Here is a 20,005-nt window from a genome sequence, read left to right on the forward strand (position 1 = left end):
CCGCCCACCAGTGCAGGGCACGCCTACCAGAGCGGGCTCTGCTGCCGGGGGACCCGCCCTCCTGTGCGCTGTTGTCCACTACAACATGCACTTTAGCGGGATATGCCTCCCAGAGCGAGCCCCAGGTCGTTGGGTTGTGCTTGCGCCCTCCTGCGAGTCCTTTGGGGGGGGCGGTATGTGTGGGGCCCAGTGGGATCAACTGTCCGGGTGTGGCTTGGCACCCTCAGACCTCGCCTCCGCTGAGAGGGGGGGGACGTGATCAGGCTCAGGTGACCCTGCTGTGCTGGTATTGCCCACCAGCGCCTGTGATTTTAGTTGTAAGAGTCTGCGAGGTCCAGGCGCCTCGGGTGGGGCTTGCACTGTCGCCGTCCCCTGGCCCCAGTTGGGAAGGGGATGGGGCCGGTTCTGCCAGTTCAGGAACCTGTGGGGCCTTGGTGCTGCTCCGCCCTTCCCCTGCTAAACTGACTTCCCAGCGCCTGATGGGAGCTCCCCGCCTGATTTGGGGGTTCTTTGTTTCCTCGGGGTGGGGAGGGGGAGGGAAGGAGATCTAGCTTCTTTGTCGGGCTTGGGTCTCCCGTTGGGGGAGGGGATAATGGGGGACTCACTTTTGCTGCTTTGTGTGTGTGTCCCGCGCCGCCGTTGGCCCTCCAGGGGTTGGCTAAGTGTCGTGGTGGCTTCCCTGGTTCCCGATTTCTGCCGCGCTGGGTTCCCTTGTCCAAACCCGGTGTGGACCCGAACTTCTCGTTGCTGCCCATGTGTGTCTTGGTCCACACCTTGTGTCCGTGGGGTCTCCCGCTATATGAATTCCGCGCTCCTGGCAGCCTGTCTGCCGATCGCCGGGTTCCCCTTTCCCAGCCTGGCCCTGTATGGGCCAGGGTCGGCTGGTGGGGGGAGGGTGCCCTGGAGATTCTCCGGCCCCGTGTAGGTTTTCGGTTCTTCTTTTTTGCTCCTTTTTGTTTTCCTGCGTTTCTCCGCTGCTTCTGGCTGTTTGTTTTGCTGGGTTCTTGATGGGGTGTTGGGTGTTGGAGTTCGCAGCTCGCTATTCAGTTGGAGCGAGTCGGGGTGCCTCCCTATTCTGTCGGCGCCATCTTTCTCCGAGGGGATTGATTTTTTTAAATGGCTATCTAAAGTTTTATTGGAATAAACCCAGGTTGGCATACATCTTCCAGTACAAACATTCGTTCTATTTCAAAATGCAATTAGCTTCATCTTTTCAGCTCCAACTTGCATTATCTCTGGTATTAAGGTTTAGAACTTCCATTTAATGTTTTTAATAGCATATATTTTTCCCTTGTAATTCCTTACCAAGATTATATCTAACTTCTGGCCTACACACGGCAAACACATTTTAAGGTCAAGGCCTGATTGTTGTCTATATGGGAGTGATATAGATGGTTATGGATTGATCAGTCATACAGTTTTATTTCTTGGTCAGATTACTAATATTTGAATATGGATATGATGTAAAAAAATTTCTAGGCTTTGTGTTAATCTTAAGAAATTTTGTTACTGTAAGGGAATTTGACCCCAAAGTTTAGCATCTTCTGGATTGACCAACCACTAAATGATGTTAACTTTTAATAAAGCAAGAGGCGTGTGGTAATCTATGGTATAGTCATGAAGTAAAAAAATGATGTAAGTCTAAAAGCTAGACTATGGACATAACATAGTACAATCACAATTTAAGTGGCTCAAGTAAGTGATAAACCCACAGCAAAGAAGAATTTGTTTTTTTTTAGGACTGGCAAGATCTTATCAAAAATAAATCACTCATGTGGCACCTGTATATCATTCCTATAATCCTAGATACTCAGGAGGCTGCGACCTAGAGGATCACAGTTCAAAACCAACATGGACAGAATCGTGTGCAAAATTCTATCTCCAGAATAAAAGCAATAAAGCAGACATGGAAGCATGGCTCAAGTGGTAGAGTGCCCACTGAGTAAACAATTGAAAGGGGCTTGAAGTCAAAACCAGAAAGTGGCCAGGGAGGGAGAGTTGGAGGGAGGAAAGAAGTAGGGAAGAAAGGAAGGAATATAACAGCCTAATATTTTTAAATTAATGAACATAAGAAAGATCAAAATAAAGAAAGAAAAGAAACATCATTTTCAAGGTTATCTCTTATTTTAAAATCTCATTGTAATATATCAACAATCATTACCCATAAGAGATTATTGTTGTTTTGACTAAATTGTTAACACTACCACTAATCATATAACTTTATCTGGATTATTAAAGTTTTTTTTGCATGCTTGAGATTGAATAGTTAATTCGACAGCCTTGAAATACCATTTACAGTGATGTTGAACCTCTTTCCATCCTTGCCTTGGTGAACTGGATAGAATTGCACAAGGATGGGAAGGAGGAATGTAACTGTATTTGCCTACTGCATGTTCATGATGCCAAACTTGACAGGGTGTGGGTTTGATCAGTTAAAGAAAAGTGCAGATATATAAGTAGGTATATACTTATGTATGTGTCTAAGTTTATACACTATATATAAATATGTAAAATACGTATATATATTACATATATGCACACATGTATTCATATTCCTAGGCACCATTATATTGACCTTTCCCCAATATCCTTGCGACCCCATTAAATGTATCAATTATTAACCACATTTTGAAGACAACTATTTTGGTGAATGTTTTACATTTTGTACACTTTAAAAATAGGTTGGCAATTCAGCCATGTATGAATACAAAGAGACCAAATATGTTTCCTTTCAACCATATTTGTAAGGACCACATTTAGAAGGCTGTGCAGTTCAACCTGTGAACACTCAGGGATACGAGCTCTGGACTGGGAAAACACGAGGTGGTTCTACCTCTTAGAATATTCGTCATGGGTACTTTCTAAGGCGCCATTCTAAAAATGCTAAGTAAATTCTTTTTTTCTTACCCATACAGGTATTACTATTATTCCTATATTGCATCTGAGGAAACCTAGGCACATAGAGCTTAATATATTTTTTCAGTAGCACACAATGTCTCTCCTCTTTGTCCAGGAAAGCAGATTCTATCTTTATGTCTTCATTATTATTTTTTAAGGATAGTGGGTTTCTCTGTGACACTGTCATGTTTATTTTTCTGAAATTTAATCACATTCAACCACTTAGTCTCCCTACCTTGTGCCATCCTTTTCTCCCATTGACTAGTTTCATTCTTTAAAAAAAAAAAAAAAAAAAATATATATATATATATATATATATATATATATCACTCCATTCATAAGGAAATGGAAAATGTGGAAAAAACAAACAAACACATTAAGTGAAGTAAGTTAGACCCAAAGAAACATAGACTCCATGGTTTCCCTCATCTGTTGTAATTACTACATGTTTAGGATAGTCCCAGCAGAGGATCACAAGAGCTCAAGAGCTATGTAAATATAATCATATATGATTATGCTAAGTGAAATGAGCTTCAAGATATGGAAATAAAAGGTCTTTCTTTGTTGTGGTGGTTTTTAATGTACTATGGGAAGTTATTTCTTTATTTCCTATCATTTTTCCACCCTTTGGTGATCTCTTATTGTCACTGTATTTGGTCTTGGTGCCCTGTGTCTTGGATATTTGTTTATATGAATTTGGGAAGGGAAGGGGAACAAGAAAATGATGAGAAAAATGACCAAGTGGGAACCAATGCAACAGCAATACTCACAAGACACTATGTTTGGAATGAACTGTACAACCTGTGGGGTAGGACTGGAGTGGGGGTAGGGAAAGTGGGAGAAAAATGAGGAAGGGGGTAACAGTGTTCAACAAGAATTATCCTTGCTACCTTATGTATGTAAGTGTAACCCCTCTGTCCATTACCCTGATGATAAAATTAAAAAATATTAGAAAACAATATAGACATTGCATATAAAAGAAAGTATGAGAAAGGAGGCTCTGGAGATTATGTAAGTCATGATATATGTGAGAGCAAAGAAGCAGTGTCATTGTTGGAACTTCAAGCCAGGTTGCTGGATGTACCATTTGCCACCAGACCTTGTGGGATAGGAAATTTCTGCTCACAACCTAAGAACTGTCCAGCATCTTTTTACAATATACGTCATTATAAGAGTTGAACTACAGGTTTTTATATGACTTTGGAGATAATAATCTCAGGCTAACATGCAAAATTCTTAAAATAATACAATGAGAAATAAGTTATAAGTTTCTTGTCTCTGGTTTGTTTTTAATCATTACATCCAAACAAATAAGTTAGTGTTTCTCATATTTTCCCCCGATGCATGAATGAACAAAGTTACCAAAACATCTTACTATGTTCTTTTACACTTTATTTTGATGTATTTATTTTACCTAATTTTCAATTACTTGTTCTTAATTTCTCTTGGTTTCATCTAATATCCAGATCAAATGACTTTAATTAAAAAGAAAATTAAAAAGTGATTAAGATAATAATTACACTAACTTTTTATTTGAGTTTGGGTGCATTTATTTTCCATAATTTATTCGCTTGCAATTTTCTCATGAGGATAAATGTGTATCCCCATTTCTATTCTAAAACAATAAAATATTCATGTTTATTTTTATATCAAATATTAATGAATGGTCTGATGTATTATTTCTCTCCAGGTGCCAGAATTACAGTCTACAATCTCAATGTGCTATAAAAAAGATTTTAAAGAGCAGCCATGAAACTAGCCAATTTGCTTTATTGTGAAAGTAATGACTATCAATATTATGTCTTTTATTTAATACCAAGTAGCTGTTTGCAATATAACTGTCCAGTCAATTTAATTATAGATTGCAAGTGGCATAAATGAGAAAATGTATAAGTAAAATAATAAATGTAAAGGGTTAAATATAGAATAAATACAAAATTCAGGAAATGGACTGAGAAAATCCAGACCAACAAGCCAATCAGCTCTCTAGCAGGGGTGGTGGAGACAAGTAAGTTCTCAAGGAAACCTCAGCAAGTATATATATCCTCCAACTAATGATGGCTTAACTTACTTTTTTAAGTTTGTGGTTTTGGGAAAATTATACAAATTTAATAGAATCGGTACTTTGAATTTTGATCATGTGCTAGGATAGGAATATGAGGTCAAATGGCCTTCCAAGATGCTGAATACCAAGAGTTGCATCATCAGTTAGATAAGCAACTGTGGTGGGGTGAACCACAATTTGTATATGATTTGTTGTGTTGCTAAGAGAAAGAGTAAGTTAAGTTCACTCTGTTAATTCATTTTCATCTTACAGGGGGTTTATCTGGCATAAATTGTCATGTGGGTGTGAATTTGTATGCATAGGTCCCCATTAAATGTTTTACAATCCCAGAGTGCAGGAATGTATAGCAATTGCTATATCCATTCTGTATGTATCTATGTTTGCTATTTCTTTTCAATAGTCTCCCTTACCTTTTAATTGTTTACTCCTTGCCAAAGGCACATTAAATGAATATTAAATTTTGTAGTCAACTCTAAGTGACCCTGACAGAGAAGTTATTTGCTGAAGTTTTTATTTTTATAGGACTGTTTCCACTTATAGCTACTCAAGATTCTCTGAGAGTAAACTTATGTCACCATGCATGTCTAGATTGCAAACCACTCTGTCTTAAGTGCCACCACTCTTCTTTAGTTGCATTTAATATTCATAGAAATTAAATATTGGACTTATCTTACTGAACACCTGAGGAATACGTTATGATAGTTAATTTGGTGGGGGTCAGCTTATTTAGGAAACCACACACAGATATCAAGTGTAATACCAGTCATGAAGGGAAAGTTCAGAGTTAGCCAATGGGATTTCCCTTAGATGAGGTGAGTAGATTCATCTAGTAAATTGAAGGCCCTAATGTATGAAATCCCTGGGCATGGTCTCCATTTGAAGTCACAAGACTCATATGAAGGCATGATTTTAGTAGCCAGGATTGACCCTCTGAAACATAGGGTTTCCTAGGCTGCTATGCACTGGTTTATGGAAGGCTTATGATCTACAGGGGAAACTGTAACCACTACTGAGTGCAGCATGCAGCGTGACAAAGCAGCCACGCCATATCTGCTTCTCTCTCCTCTGTTCAGGGTGGTAACAAAGAAATGCAATTGCTCCTACTACCTGGGGTCAAACTCATATTTCATGAAGGAATACTTTAAGTTTCTCACATTTGGCAGATGACAGCTGTAGGAATGTACTTAAGCAAATGAGACAAAAGTCTCTCTAATATTAAATTAATTGACTTTTACAAAATGCGGGCTTGTCATTTATTTCCATTCATTGAACATAGTTCATATGTCCTAGACTAAGCAAGAATCATCGATGTTCAATGTGACCAGGAGATACACCCACCGCCTTTCACAATTAGAATTGACGAAGCCCGGCAGCAAGATGCTGCAACCTAATCAGCCATTCTCCAATTGAGGGCCACTGCCATTCCTCATGTTACTAGGCCATTTAGTGTAGCTCATTCAAATTAAGATACAAAATGAGGCCAGCTCATTTTAGCCTATCTGGAAGGTTACTGGATTCCCTTGTAATCTGTTTCCTTTTTTACAATATAGAGCACATTATTTTTCAAAAGAGGACTTCTATTTTGGAGAGAGAGAGAGAGAGAGAGAGAGAGAGAGAGAGAGAGAAGCAAAAGAAAGAGATACTCTAGCACCGAGTCCAAAGTTGATAAATTAAAAAATAATAAACATGTTTTTCTTCTTGGTTGTGTTATTTTTATGTTCTCCTTCATTTTTTCCTCTTTTCCTGATGTTGTTGACATTGCCATTATTCAAACAGCTTTCATGTCTCCTCTTCCCAGCGTTGAGTCACCCTTTCTCTGTTTACTCAAGTATGCAACCCCCTAAAGCAATTACAAACGCCATGTCAGCATTAAGTAATTGCATGCTTTTATAGATTAATTACTTTATAGGCAATCACTCTTGACATTACTAAGTACTCTCAAAAATTAATTTATAAGGTGACTAGAATTCATGTTAATAAACCCTTTGAACACATTTCAGAGAAAGAAATCTATATTGAAAATCACATATTCTCTGTTTTTCCATTTGCAAATTAAAAATGAATTGTTCGTGTGTAGACAATAGGATTTACTAGCCATTATGTGATTATTCACTGAAAATAAGTGATTTATATTAGAAAATACTGTTTTGCTTTTATCCATTGACTCATTTGAAAAAAATATTTATTGGATGTTTACCATCTGCAAAGAATAATGCTAAACTCTGGTGATGAATTTGGAAGCAAAACCAACAATTGTTAATAATAGTTATTTTCTTTTCAGCCTGGCAGCAGAAAGATTGAAAAACAAAGTTGGGCATAATAGTCTTTTCTTACAATAGCAGCTACTTGGGAGGCAGAGATAGGAAGATTATAGTTCAAGCTCAGCAGTGTTCACCCATTCTCCCTAAAAAAGAAACCCAGCAAGATCTTATCTCTTAAATCAATCCATGTCCATGGGTCCCTAGCATAGGTAGAAGGCGTGTAGTCTGAGAATTAAATAGGATTTCACTCTTATTTTAAAAACAAAACAAAAATGACCAGGTTGTGGCATTGCTCAGTAAGCACAAGGCCCTGAAATTAAGGGTTACTACTGTAAAACTCAAAGAAATAAAGCACTAATAAGTAGTCATACTACCAGATCAAGTGTGAGCCAGGTAAAGGACTGTAGGTGAATGACAGGTACTCCCAGGACATAAAACTGAAATTTAACCCAGACTAGTTTGAGAGAAAATGGATTTACAGATCTTTCATCTGGAAGACAAACAGCAGTAAAGCAAATTTCAGGGAAATATTTTATTTCTTGCTATTTTGGAGATGGAATCTCAGACTTTCCTCCCTTGGCTGGCTTCAAACTGAGATCCTCAGCATCACAGACTCTTGGTTATCTAGGATGATAGGTGTTAGCCACAGTTGGCCAGCAAAGCATTTCTATTTTAATTGTTTAGAAAACCAATTTACTGTTTATATTATGCTATTTTTACAAATAAGTCTAAAGAGTCTTTTTTCCATACTTTACTAACATTTGTCATCTGTTTCCTTGATATAAGTACATTTTAACACGGGCAAGGTAACAATTCATTGTGGTTTTGGTTTCCAGAGGATTAGTGATGAATGTTTTTTTTTTTTTCCTATAATTGTTCAATGTTTGTATATCTTCTTTGGAAAAAGTGTATATTTAGGTCTTTTGTATAGTTTTAATTGGGTTGTTTGATTTGTACTATTGAATTTTAGGATTTTCTCATTTTTATGTTAGTGCTTTATTACAACCTTGATTTATGTTAATTTTATGCCAATTCTCAGGTTGTCTTCTTTTTTTGTTGTTGTTGATCATTTATTTTCTGCAAAACATTGTTAATTTGACAGGTCCTAGCATATTTTGGTTTCTATAGCTTAAGTTTTTGTGCTTCTTTGAAAAAAATATATTTGCCATGCCGCTATCAAATAGTATTTTCCATGTTTTTATGACTAGTTTTACAATTTCCACTCATGGTAGGCATTTCACGTGTATTGAATTAAGTGTAGTCTTATTGGGTATACTGTAAGAGAAAGGCGTCGTTTGAATTTGTTTTCCATAGATATGTACATTTTCCCCCAAACTATTCTTATCTTCTGAGACACATTTTAATTTATTTTATTTTGTGATTGTAAAAGGCATTCATTCTGATGTACATATAAGTAATTTTCTAGTTTCACAATCTGGAGTAACACAAGTTGTTGATTCTAATTACTCGTCTGCCACCTGTTTCCAGTAAGAGTCTTTGCTGTCCAAATTAGGTTTAATTTGTGCTATATTTAGAACTACTAAGGTTTTCTTTTTTTAAGGTAGAAATAAAAATGATCTATGATAAAATATTTACTGATTCAAATGAAAATATTTCTGAGTGTTTGCTATGGACTCTACCTAGTCAGGTAGTATATAAAAATAGAAATAAAATTGATTTTCACACACACACACACACACACACACACACACACACACACTGAATTTTTTTTTAATTAACTTATCATACAGATGGTAACTTTTAGAAGGAAAGATTTTAACTCATAGTTTCCTGATGCTCAAAAGAAAAACCGGGGGCTGGGGGTATGGCCTAGTGGCAAGAGTTCCTGCCTCATATACATGAGGCCCTGGGTTCGATTCCCCAGCACCACATATACAGAAAATGGCCAGAAGTGGTGCTGTAGCTCAAGTGGAGTGCTAGCCTTGAGCAAAAAGAAGCCAGGGACAGTGCTCAGGCCCTGAGTCCAAGCCCCAGGACTGACCAAAAAAAAAAAAAAAAAAAAAAGAAAAGAAAAGAAAAGAAAAACCGATTGGGCGTATTTGAATTAAATGATCACTGCTGAGGATGATTCTGCACTTGGGTGACATCAACACTGGGGTGTGTTAATAAAGTTTAAGCCAGCTTTGGATACTCTGTGAGACCTTACCTCAACAAACAAAAACACCCCTCAAAATTGGAAAATAAATATTTAAAAAATTCTTAATAAGTGAACAGGACGTTTTCAAACATATCTTAGGGAATTACTTCTTATATCAGTGTTTTCAGTACTCTTTGGCATGTTCATTTTGCATTTCTCTGTGTATGAATAATTACTGTGTATAAGCACATTTATGACTTTAATTATTAGAGAATGATTAAGCTGTTTCACCTTTCCTTGAGTTGGTAATCTGTAATAGGTTTCAAATTTTATTCTAATTTGTTCTGCCTTACACAATTAAGTAATTGCATATTACAATGTCACTTAAAGCATTAGAAATGCCAAGCTAATCTTTGGTAAATCTAATAAATCTAGGAATATTACATCATCAAGCCCAAATAATCATTTTGTAAGTGAGCCAGGTACTGGTGGCTCATACTTCTAATCCTAGCTACTCAGTAGGTTGAGATCGAAGGATAAACATTTGAGGCCTGCACATTCAGGATAGTTCATGAAGCTCTTATCTTCAATTAAAAATGAAAATCCTGGAAGAGGAGCTGTGGCTTAAGTTGCAGAGGGCCAGCCTCGAGCCAAAAAGCTAAGAGAGCATGTCGAGCTCCTGAGTTCATGCCCCAGGATTGGCACAATTTAAAAGACAAACAAAACATGAATATGAGATGTTTAGCATTAGTTTAGTTTGTTGTCTTATTGACCAAATTGGTCAATCCAAATTTATAACCTGAATATTTTTATAATTCAATTTTAAGAGCTAGCAAAATAAGTGGGTAATGTCAATTAAACATATTACCACACAATAATAATTTTAATACATAATTTAATTAAGATTGTTAACTGATACTGACATTTATCTAACTTGTATAATAAACTCCTTTCTAAGAAGTTTGTCTATTACCAGGACAATACATTATTAAAACATTTATTATGTCACTTGTATGTGCTATCGATTGTGTAGATTGTTTACTTTTATGAGCAATCTTCCAATCAAAGATTGCCTAGGAATTGTGAAACAATTTTTTCATTTTTTTTTTTTTTTGGCCAGTCCTGGGACTTGGACTCAGGGCCTGAGCACTGTCCCTGGCTTCTTTTTGCTCAAGGCTAGGACTCTGCCACTTGAGCCACAGTGCCACTTCTGGCCATTTTCTGTATATGTGGTGCTGGGGAATCGAACCCAGAGCCTCATGTATACGAGGCAAGCACTCTTGCCACTAGGCCATATCCCCAGCCCGACTTTTTCATTTTTGACCTATTGAAGACCTTTAGTATTCTAAAACATCTAATAAAGGCTGTTCACATTTCACATAAGCTTATTAATTTTTAATAAATAAAAGCAATATCTTTGCTTGTTTTCAATTTTTGCATTTCACGAAAGGCACCAGGAAATCAGTTCACAAATATGGACCTCAGTGTATAGCATGCCCCACAGTTACCTCTTGTTGGTGCTAAAATTAAAATTTTGGACCAGTTGGTTTTGTGAGAGATGAGTCCCAAATCTGAATGTAAATTTTCCTTTTAATCAGGCCAATGGCTAAACTATGCATGACGGTAGGTAACGGTGGGTTAGTGTTCCTTTACAGAGAAAAAAAAAACATAATGCAAACCAGAAAAAAAATCTACCTTAAAGGACATGATTCAATTTAGTGAGATGTTCACATTTCTTACTGAATTTCATCAGCTCATAGGCAGCATAAGAAGGAGAAAGCAGGGACTTCATAGCTTGAGGTCGCAGATGACAAATGTCCCAACTGGCAGAATGGCTGGAAGCTTAGGGTGAGCAGCCCTGAAAGAATGAGAGCTAGAGATGGAGGGCATGCCGTTGAATACAAACTGCCAAATCTTCCAACAGTAAAGTATGCAAACATGATAGGGTGAGGAGCTGTCAGGAGGCCACTGAAAATAAGTAGCAGCCATAAGCTTGAAAGCTGAGCAGAGGTGTCAGCCAAGGCACAGTCCAGGGAGATGAAGTGAAATTGAATTTGTACAAGACAACTTTCTACCCGACGAAGATGTCTGCCTCTCCCATGGACCCTTGTCCTAACAGCAGTGATTTATTTAAGGGGAAAAAAAGTCAAATGTAAGAAAATTTAAATGAGTTTTAGTGGAGCAGATTAAAAAGTGACATCTCGAAGGCTCAAAAGCAATGTGCACATGATCGTATAAAATGATGGTTATCACAATGAATTCCAGGAAAGGGAAACGAGGTTTTTTTTGTGGTTGTTAATTTGCTGCTCATTTTTTTCTCCTCATTACTTTTTTAAAATTTCTCTATATTTTGGTTTGTGTGTCTGTAAGTTTACCTGTTTGGGGGAGGGAGGGTAAAGGAGCAAAGAAATGATGGGACAGACGGGGAACAAATCCAGCGCTGACACGAGGCACTAAGTGGAAATGAACTATACAACTTGTGTGGAGGGGATGGGGAGGAAAAAACAAGGGAAGAGGTGACACTGTTCAAATAGAAATGTACTCATCACCTGACCTAGGTAACCGTAACGCCTCTGTACATCAACCTTACTAGACACACACACACAACTAGGAAATCAGAAGAGGACAAAAATAAAGTAAGGAAAGATAATATTTCAATTGGCTCTTGTTGAGAGTTTTCCAGAAACAAGAAAGAACATAAGGTCTAAAATGTGTGGAAGACAGAGTAGGCAAGAAAACACCTCCTCTTCCTGTGGTGTCTTCTTGGTCTAGGATAGAAGGCCAAGTGCATCCACTTAACATTTATTCTTCTTTGGAGTAGCCAAAGTATTTTTGAGTGTCACTGCCTTCCTTCCTTCCTTCCTTCCTTCCTTCCTTCCTTCCTTCCTTCCTTCCTTCCTTCCTTCCTTTTTCTTTCTCTCTTTCTCTCTTTCTCTCTCTCTCCCTTCCTTCCTTCCTTCCTTCCTTCCTTCCTTCCTTCCTTCCTTCCTTCCTTCCTTCCTTCCTTCCTTCCTTCCTTCCTTTCTTTCTTTCTTTCTTTCTTTCTTTCTTTCTTTCTTTCTTTCTTTCTTTCTTTCTTTCTTTCTTTCTTCTTTCTTTCTTCTCTTTCCCCCTTCCTCCCCTTCCCCTTCCTCTTCCTCTTCCCCTGCCCCCTCCTCCTCCTCCTTTTGGTCAGTTGGGGGGCTTGAACTTGGGGGCTAGGAAGTTTTCTCTGGGCCTCTATGTACTAAAGGTTTCTGCCTTACCACTTGAGCCAGAACAACACTTCTGGGTTTTGAGTGGTTAATTGGAGATAAGAGCCTCATGGGGACTTTCCTGTCCAGGCTGGCTTTGAACCCCAATTCTCAGCTTTCAGTCTTTTGCTTAGCTAGGCATACCAATCTGAGCCACTGGTGCCTTGCTACCCAAACTCTTTATGAGTAACTTAATCACTTTAATCACTAGTGTTTTACTCTGTGTTCACCGCAGAATAAAATAGATCTCAAAGATTTTAAGTACATGTATTGGCATAACAAAACCCTAACTATATACAATTTGAGTATAAAGTAAGTAAGTGCGCTAGAGTTTGGAAGGGACCTGATAATGTCACCGAATCTATATACTGTGATGGAAATCCTGAGTTAAAAAATAACACTTAGGATGACATAAAAAATGGAAAATGCTATTGGTATTAGACTGTCTGAAGGTGGATGCAAAATGTTAGATGATACAAAAGGTCAATTCAAAATGAATATTTATTTTATATATTATATGTATAAAGTATGTGGTACAGTCCAAATAAAACCTAAATGTCACTTAAGTGCAATAGTAGAACAAAAACATGTTATTGCTGAATGTATACTTTATGTAAACTGAGAAATAGATCAAATATTAATTTTCATTTTTTTCCTAGGGGATTTTTGACTGATTTTCCTTGTATCTATTAGACTGTTTTCTAAAAATAATTAGACATATTCAAAATGTTATGTCAAGTCATTGCTTTTATGAGGTAAAATCAGATTATTTTTTAAATAATTCTAAATACAACCTTTATTATGTGGAGGATTACTCAAAGTTTCTTTTTTATTAATTTGTTTTGTCACTTCTTGTTTATGATATTTCAGTACAAACAAATATGTGTATACATATGTATGTTAATACAGACACACACACACACACCCCCCCCCCCCCCCCACACACACACACATATTGCCAGTCCTGGACCTTATACTCAGAGCCTGAGCACTGTTCCTGGCTTCTTTTTGCTCAAGGCTAGCACTCTGCCAACTTGAACCACAGTGCCACTCTGGCCTTTTCTATATATGTGGTGCTGGGGAATTGAACCTAAAGCTTCACGTATACGAGGCAAGCACTCTTGCCACTCAGCCATATTCCCAGCCCCCAAATCTGTATTTTTTTATTCACAAGATATATGCCACAATGAACACGTTAAACAATGGTCTGTCTTTTGAGATTCCCATTTTCCTTTTTTCGCATTGTGTGAGAAAATAGATTTAAAAGAATTTAACACAGTTCATCGGGTTCTTCTCCTAGAGGAGGACTGGCACTCAATGCACAATTGGCTTTGCAGTGTTTGAGATCTTCAAAGGCCGCCCTCCTTCCCATCCTTTGAGAGTTTTCATTTTCCTTTGAGTTTCCTCTTGACAGAAAGATTCATGAAGATTGAATTTTTATGTTAATGTTGTATTTCTGAAATGTAAATATCTTGATCTGCAAAGGTTTTGTAGGTGACAAACCCATTTTTAAATATCTCCCATCATTAAGAACTTTTCTGAATGAGAAACAACCCTAAAGTGATGAGCACACAAAGGCAGCCAGCTGTTGGGACTCACCAAGTGGCGTTCAAATTTGATGTTAAAAGAATTGGCATGTGACATTCTTCACTGCATGTCAGGAATTGCTTGTTCTGGAAAACTACAGAACGTAAGATGAACATCCTGACTTCATAGAGAGGTAGAAAAAAAAAAGGCAAATACTGCACTTTTCAAATATAAGACATGAACAGACCATTGGTGTCCTGTGACTATACTTGTAGTTATTCTGCTCTTTATTCAAAGGCAGCCTGGGCAGGAAAGCCTTTGAGACTCTTATCTCCACTTAATCATTATCAGAAAAAAAAAGTTGTAACTCAAAATGGTAGAGTGCTAGGCTTGAGCCAAAAAGCTCAGGGACAGTGGCTAGGCCATGAATCCAAGCCACATCACTGACAACAAATAATAATAATAATAATAATAATAATAATAATAATAATAATAATAGACATAACCTCAAAGAGCACAAGCCTTAACCATAAAAGCTAAGAGACAATGATTAGGACATGAATTCAAATACCAGAACTGATACAAACCCATAAAATTGGGAAAAAAAAAGCAATAATATAGCCACAAATTTGTTCAAAATGCAGAAGCAAATATTTACAGACAACACTGCACTGTTTTCTTTAAGATGTTCTTTCTTGGCTTCTATAATACAATTTTCTCTTTTTTTCTCTCTTGCTTTATTGCTCTTTTGTTGACTCCACTTCAGAGAGACACCAAGGGCTGTGCTGTTAGACTGAATTCTAAGGAGTACAATGGGATTCATTAACTAATAAAGGGAAATTTTCCTTTCACACCTATGCCTGGGCAGCCATTTGTGTATTATTTTGACAGTCAGTGAAATCCTTACTTCTTTGTTTTTGTGTTTGTCTCCCTGTACACCCTGAACACTTTGAAGTTGGGGATGGTGGCATATTTACCACTGTGTGCTCATTGCTTAGCCATGAGAACATTCAAGGAATCCTAACTTCAGAATGACAACGTGTTGTGTTCTTATTTAGTGAGTGTGTTGAAAGCTTACAAGTGTAATATTCACACTGGTCAGCAATCACAGCTCCTCTGTTTGCTGAAGATTTCTTCAGTGTCTCCTTAGGGACCACAATACTCAAATACAGGCAGCTGGATAGTCTATGAGGCAATATTTTCTTTTCACTGGGACCAATTTACAGTTTATTTTAAATGCAATGTTCTTCAAATTGGACATGTGGCTTCTTGCAGGAATTGACTATTGTTCTTTGTGTTGGAATAGTCAAACCATCTGAAGATTTATAGATCTTTGTTGTAGGCCATTGGAGACTCTGGGATTCACAACAGTCTAAGAACCCTAGAGTCCAGGTGCCAACAAAGATATAGGCAGGAGGGAGTGCCAATCCAGAGTTGCTAGGTGCTGCTAGGTACATTCAGAAAGTGAATATTTTGCATTTTCTGTGCTTTTTGCATTTTGCATTTTGCATTTGCTTTGGTACAGGGTGCATGTTTACTAATTAGAGAGCAAAAGGACAGACAGCAGGAGAGAGAAAGGGAAATGCCATTTTTTTCATAGGGTTTTCTCCACTCGTGTCACTAAGAACCTTGAGTCTGTTTCTTTCATGGTTCATGGCTGGGACAGAAGAGCAGCCACTATGAAATGGAGTCCTCGCTGCCTACTCACTCGGAAGCTGACACTGTTACCTGGAGAGATTGGTCATGACCATTCCACCGAGAAGATGAATTGGAAAATAGAGATTCTGCCCAAGGACAAAGGCAAGAATACAGTTAGGTGATAAAAACACAAACAAAGCCAAACAAGCAATGACAAGGTTTCACCCCACAAGTCTAGCACCACAGTGCCTGCAGATAACAGAAAAAATGTTGCTTAAATAACTTAGCAAAATATAATTACATCCATATAGCTGTGTGAACAGTAGCTTACACAAACAGCATTATACAGTTCTATTACCATGTGTTTACCCAACAATTATAGTATGGATGTTGGTGTGCTTCCTATATTTTGAGGATTTTCGATACATGTCTCATGAGTATTCAGGAATGTTTGTATGGACAGATATAAATATTCATTTCTTGTGGGAGAATGAACATTTTGGTGAGATCTAGCTGTATTATATAGTAAGCATTTACAAATGAAATTAACAAATTCTTTTCTGTGGGGACAACTCAAATCAAACCAAAAGAAGATGAAAAAGCACAAAAGAATTCATATGAAATAGAAGCAAAAGTAATGAATTTTGTAGAAGACAAAAAAATGGACCTGCTCCACAAATTAGCCACTGATATGTGGTTCAATTTGCAGTTACTAATGCTAGAATGTCCACTGCTGGCTTAAATCTTTAACTAAAATATATGATATATTTGACTGAATTAATGATCATTTTTCCTTAGTGATATGGATGTTTTCTTCCTTTTAGAGTGAGAAGATTGAGCAAAAAATGCTCAGAATATATAGGAACATTGTTATGCCTCTCTCTCTCCTTATTCCAAGTTTAATCTTGGGAGAATTTAATCAACTGAATTGAATGTGATTGTAGTCTAATAGGTTAATCTCTATAATGAAGGGTCATTCTCTTTCAACTAGATGAGATAGAGGAACTCTCCTAATAAAGAAAATATGAGGTCTTTGACCTCAATTTTTGCATACAGACCTTTGTTAACATTCTATTCACCATAATATTTCAACCTCTTGGTTTCAAATTGGAGAACAGAAATGATCATTTTGACCCTGTTGAGTTAGGGTAAAAGCTCACGATCTGCTCGAGTGCTACCTTTAAACATGATAAAATTGATAAAAAGGGCAAAGTTGCCAAATGATTAAAGGAGGTTTATTTAAATGATCTAATGGAACACTGCCTTTTTCATAGCAAATAATTAAATCTATAGTCTTTTTAAATCAAAATGAAATACAGTAAGGTTCATTTTTAATCAGCAGGTGGGATGTATATTCTGATGTGCTATAATAGTCTCATTGTCCATGATATTAAGTACATATGAAGATCATAGTCAGTTCACATCAACACTGCATTTGATGCTGCTGCTGCCATTCAAAAGAGAAAGAAAAAACAAAATATATCACTGACCATTATTTTAATGTGATATAATGCATTTTTAATCCCTTCACGTGGCATACTGTTTATAAACTGTGTTCAAGAAACTATAATATTATCTCTGGCATACTCTTTCTGATAGCAACCTAGTGTCAAGGATCATCTCATCACTATTTGTCTATGCTAAGTCCCATATGCACGGGGCCATAGTCTTTGAAATAGCTATGAATGCCTGAGTTAATTCTTTTCCTGCATATGATTTGATTCCTATGTAAGTGTCACTCTGAAGGCTTAGTTAATTTGTATAGTATGATAAGTAATGATTTTTATTTTAATCATAAGAAAAGACCCTTTTGTGCAAGAATCTTAGAAGGCAGGAGGCCGAGACAGGAAGACTGTGAGTTCCAGTCCAGCCTGGGCTATTAGCAAGATGCTGTCTCAAAGAATGAAAGCAAGGCAAAGAAAAATAGTAAGGAACAGATGAGAAGGAGTAAAGATAATATAATGTAGGCAACTTGAGGGTTGAATAAAGAATGTGGAGTTAGCTGGCTCAAGTCTGTAATCCTTGCTACTCAGGTAGTTGAGATCTGAGGATCACAGTTAGAAGCCAAGTAAGGCAAAAAAAAAAAAAGTCTATGGGACTCTGGAAATGATAACAAAGCTTATGTGTTTATATAGTCATTAGCTATGCATAACTCACTAATAATCAAGGTATCTGGAGGCTTTGCTTTTGCTACATCACATGGTGATTATGTAAGTGTTGCTTGGTTTGCTTATTTTTGTGATGTGGTGGTACTGGAAACTGGAGACAACTTTAGGCTGGACTGAACTAGAAGTTCAGGACAGTTCGTTCACTCCCTCACATTCTTGCATTTGACACTGATGGATGGAATGGCTTGAAGTTGATTATGTATCTTTTTCTTGTTTTAAAATTGTATTTTATCTACTGCTAAACTCATAGCACACTCAGACTTCTGACATAGTGACTGTGGTTCTTCTGGTCATATCATCAAATCCCAGGTGGAGGCTGTGACGTGTACTAGCACATAACCTTGAGAGTTTAGCATCACCTTTTAGTGTCATGAATTATCCATGCATACCAAAGATGCATTTCACTAGGGCTCCATCTGCAGACATTAACCACAGATCTGTGTGAACTAAGGAGACTGTATATAAGAAGCTAAGAAAATGTCTCTGGAGAGCTCAAGGAAATGCTTTCTCAGAAAGGTAGATTTTAATCATGTGGTCCTTGCCTTGCTCCGGTTGATGTGGTACATTGATTGACTTGCTTATATTGAATCAGCTTTGCATCCCTGGAATTAAACCAGTTTGGTCACAGTGTATGATTTTTTTGATGACTTGTTGAAGTCAATTGGCCAGAATTTTGTTGAGGATTTTTGCATCAATGTTCATCAAGGAAGTTGGTCTATAGTTCTCTTTCTTTGATGAGGCCTTGTCTGGTTTTGGGACAAGGGTTATACCAGCAGCATAAAATGTGTTTGGTAGCAAAGTTTCAATTTCAATTTCATTGAAGAGTTTGTGAAATATTGGTGTGAGTTTCACTAGATGCAGAGAAAGCATTTTATAAAATCCAGCACCCATTTATGATAAAACACTTTGGAGAAACTCAAATTCCTGAATATAATAAAGGCTGTCTATGACAAACCCACAGCGATCATTATACTTAATGGTGAAAAGTTAAAGCCATTTTCTCTAAAATCAGGAGCAAGACAAGGTTGTCTGCTCTCTTCTCCTCAACACAGTACTAGAATTCCTTGCCAGAGCAATAGGCCAGAGGTAGCCATAAAGGGTATCCAAATTGGAAAAGATGAAGTTAAACTCTCTCTTTGCAGACAACATGATCCTGTATCTAAAGAAGCCCACAGACTCGACTCCCAAGTCACCTGAGCTGATCCAAAACTTTGGAAAAGTAGCAGGATATAAAATAAACCCTCAAAAATCAATGGCTTTTATATATGCCAACGACCCGAAGAGCAAGGCTGAAATCAGGAAAGCAATTTCTTTTGCAATAGCCTCAAAAAACATAAAATACTTAGGAATAACCTTAACCGAAGCAGTGAAAGATCTCTATGATGAGAATTAAAAAACCCAAAAAGGGAAATTAAGGCAGAACTTAGGAAATGGAAAAACCTCCCATGCCCCTGGATTGGGAGGATTAACATTGTGAACTTGGCAATATTGCCAAAGGCTATCTACAAATTCAATAAAATACCTATCAATATCCCAATGCCATTCTTTAATGAAATAGAGGAAGGAATCCAGAAATTCACATGGAACAATAAAAGACCCTGAATATCAAGAACAATCCGAAGTAGACAGAACAGTGCTGGAAGAATTTCAATACCAAACTTCAATCTGTATTACAAAGCTATAGTAATAAAAACAGCTTGGTACTGGCACAAGAACAGGCCTCGGGACCAATGGAACAGAACTGAAGGCCCAGAAATGAACCCACAGAACTATGGCTACTTAATCTTTGATAAAGGAGCAAAACTGGATCAACACCTGTAACAAACTAAAACAAGGTCCTTATATATCACCCTACACCCAAATCAATTCCAAATGGCTGAAAGACCTTGAAGTAAAATCAGATACCCTGAAAATACTAGAACAATGAATAGGAGAAATACTTGGGTTCGTTGGCACAGGACAAAACCTCCTTAATAAAGGCCCAGAAAATCAAATCAAAGAAAGGTTGGACAAATGGGACTGCATCAAACTGCAGAGCTTCAGCACAACAAACGACATAGATTGTACAATAAACAGAAAGCCACAGATTAGGAGAAGATCTTTATCAGCCATGCAAT

The sequence above is a fragment of the Perognathus longimembris genome, chromosome 15 (genome assembly GCF_023159225.1).
Source record: "Perognathus longimembris pacificus isolate PPM17 chromosome 15, ASM2315922v1, whole genome shotgun sequence".
Taxonomy (NCBI): Eukaryota; Metazoa; Chordata; class Mammalia; order Rodentia; family Heteromyidae; genus Perognathus; species Perognathus longimembris.